At 40.8% G+C, this 3415-nt stretch overlaps 1 pseudogene; it reads right to left on the bottom strand.

Moving 5' to 3' along the window:
• Positions 1-2769: 2769 nt before the first annotated feature.
• LOC116656235 lies at positions 2770-2911 on the bottom strand (annotated as a pseudogene).
• Positions 2912-3415: the final 504 nt, after the last annotated feature.

Raw genomic sequence — 3415 nt, 5'->3', positions numbered from 1 at the left:
GGGAAAAACTCGAAGCACACTTCGTAAACTAGCATATTTTAAAAATTCAAAACGCAGAAGGCATGCATTTTCAAATTCGTGGACGATCTTGGTATATTTTTATTACTGTTCAGAATTCCTGCCGAATATAAACAATTCAGAGTTGCCATTGAAACGCAAGAAGAGCTATGTAGCCACATCGAACATATGCGCACAAAAAGAACAATTCGAAAACTATAAAATCGAATCGCAGAATTTAAAATTGGCTAACATCGAATCCGCTCCATTTATGGATAGTGCAAAAGTACTTAGTGGAAGAAAGAAGTAGTGGTAAGAAACCGCAAACTTGAAAGCCGTCTTAGGCAAAACTCTTTACGTTCCCCAGCTACGGTCAAACCTAATGTCGGTTACAAAAATCACTGACCACGGTTTGTGAGGGTACGAATTAAAGTTCACTTCTAAACATAAACAAAAAAGACCAATTCTAATAATGTAAGCAAACTTTAGTCGATAGTTAGTAGTCGATAAACATTAGTCGAATAAAAAAAGTCGATAACAGATCGCTGTTACAGCCATTTAAAGCTGTTAAGGCGAACTATCTGGCAACTCCATATTCTGACAACCGAATTCCCGCTCAATCCAATTGTTCTTTTGCGATCAAAACTCAGAAGTGAAAAGTTGTCTATATCACAATAATACAGTGAATAATATCACCAAACGTGGAAATTGTTATAGTACCCAATGCGGTACACGAGGGGTAGAAGCAACGGAACATTGGCCGTGAATGTGCACAGCCGTTTGCATCTGCACGTGTGTTTGTGGTTGTGGCGGAAAAATCTCCAGGTGAGCCGACCGATATGTCGCCCATTAGGATAATAATAAAAGTGTTCTAGGTAGTGCTCGAACTCCACAATCATTTGCACAGAGGTATACGGCGGAGCCACCGCGTGTATCATCGGCCAGGCATACAGGAAAAGCTTTCCTCGATCAGCCCCTAAACGTGCGCGAAACCGGCCCCGACTCGAACCATGATAGGCGAGGTCTGGGGCCGGCGACGTGTGCGTGAGTGGGGCCGCAGTGGTTCAGGAGCGGTGCTGGAACCTGGCCAACCAGGAGCTTGGAGGTGAACATAACCTCACTTTCTTTATATGAACCTCATGTTCATATAAACCGACCTCAACCATGTGATGGACTAGCTCGACGATCGCGGCGGCAAACATCTCGTCCATAGTGACAATTAAACAACAACAACCAGTAGAGAAGCGCGACAAGCAGTACCAGGATTAGCGTATTAGCGTATTATTATTAAGTAGAATTTATTTATATTGGATCGAACCAAGACTCATCCTCTTTTTCTGTAGAGCATTGATCAATTGTTGGCATCATGTACATCAAAACCCCTTAATTTAATTTGAATTTAACCCGTTCACCAAAACATCCAGCGCTCTTGTCTACAGGCCTGCGGACTTCGAGGGATGGTTGCGTGAGTAAAAATTTCGACTTGAACATGTAACGGTGCCTCTATAGGAAAACGTATGAATATTTAGTCCATATCCCAATGATTGGTTAGACGTTGTTTTACCTTAACTCCTAATTTACTACATACGATATATTATGTATACATATAATATATTACACATTTTTATATAACATTCCAATTTATTAATTAAGCAGTATTAAGATCATTAAGTAGAATTAGGAACAATTAGGAGTAAGGGCTTAAGTTAAGCATGCAGTCAGAAGCAACTATGTTTTTGTAATGAATTTGGATATTTGAAAGGAAGTAAAATTTTTTAGTTTATGGGCACCTGAGCAGAACGATTACACTATATATGGGTAAGGGCAGCAACAATTCGTTTTTGATTCTTTACAGGTAGGGCGGGCCAAGCAAAACAACCCCACCATCTTAGTTCTTCAATAGCAAGGTTTCCTGTCTCGACTTCGTATCCTTCCAAAGGACTGTATCCCCTTCCTTGGTAGTTCTGGTTCCTTGGTAAAATTTGGTAACTCTGTGTACCAAATTTTATTGTGTGGCGGTGATGCTGATTAGGAAGTAACCGACCCCCTCTCTCAGGAAGACCTGCCTCTTCCCTGAGCTAGGCCGTTCCCATAGGCAGAGTATGCAACCAATCGGTATCCACTTCACCATGTTCGTCATAGGTTTCGTATTCATTTTCGTCGCGACGGTGCCGTTGTAAAATCAAAATGATAGCAATAGCATCACGAAAGTCAAAACATTACTTCATTAACAAAAGACGGACAATTTTAACGTCAAAATATAAACAGACCTGAGAATGTACAAAATTGTGAAATTTGTATTCAGGGAAGTCAAGCAAAAAAAAACATATCCTATGTCAGAATCCAAAACAAATGATTTACTTTACACTATTACTAGTGTATTCGGAAGCTTGTGGACCAATGAGAGTAAAATTCCACGGAAATTCAAAATTCTTCGTTACATTCATAGACGATAAATAAAGTGGTCCGAAATGTAATAATGTGTAGTCGTCCTAAAACGTTATAAGAAATATTATAAGAATGATTAAAACTTTTTAAGAATATTTATTTTGCATTTGAAATTGGGCCCAAGTTAGGGTGTGTATGCAAAGAGATAAAAGATGAGAGTGGCGCCGAACTAGAGTGTTGAAGTCGAGCGGCCAAGAAGAAGGCGGCTTGCGAACAATAAAAATGATATATACTTTATTGCCTTGTTAATTTAATAATCTTGGTAGCGGCTGTTGCCCAATCCGATTTTCCCCCTCATTGTAGCCTGGCTTCCATTTTAATCGTTTAGGGGCCATAACTACCAAAAATTACGCGCACGAATTTTCACATTAGGTATAATCGCAGGGGTCAACCCAGCCGAGGTGCAATGGCCAGGTCTCACCCCGGAGGAACCGGGATCGGGATCACGGCTAACTTCTGCGCATTTGGCGGTTTCAGATGCGGCTCTAATCACCGCCATTTGAAAAACTCTATTTCGACCAGGGACTAGCTCCGTAATTCTCGCAAGCAGCCACTTCATCAAGGGTAGGTTCTCGTCCTTGACTAGAACCACATCGTTGATTGCCAAAGCAGAGTTGGAGGCTAGCCATTTGGAGCTGCTGCAGGAAAGACACACGTTGCCACGTATATGAGGACGCTATAATTTTCGACATATAATGTACGATTTTTTACAAATTTTCGAAGCAATAATAAATACAGGTAACAAACTGGCTTATGCCTCCTGGAAAGCCCAACCTATTTGCTGGCTGACCGTAAAACAATTGCTAACCTAAATTAACCTAAATCGCTCAGAAATCAGTACACGTCACAGCAGCCAAAAATTAAGCACCAAGGAGGACATATGAATCACCCAATCTGCACCCAACTAACTATCGAAAAGCTTGTTCTAGAAAAGAGACGCATTAAAATGCCCACTTCGAACCACATAACA

The sequence above is a fragment of the Drosophila ananassae genome, chromosome 3L (genome assembly GCF_017639315.1).
Source record: "Drosophila ananassae strain 14024-0371.13 chromosome 3L, ASM1763931v2, whole genome shotgun sequence".
NCBI classification, from domain to species: Eukaryota; Metazoa; Arthropoda; class Insecta; order Diptera; family Drosophilidae; genus Drosophila; species Drosophila ananassae.
This window is presented reverse-complemented; position numbering and strand designations above follow the sequence as displayed.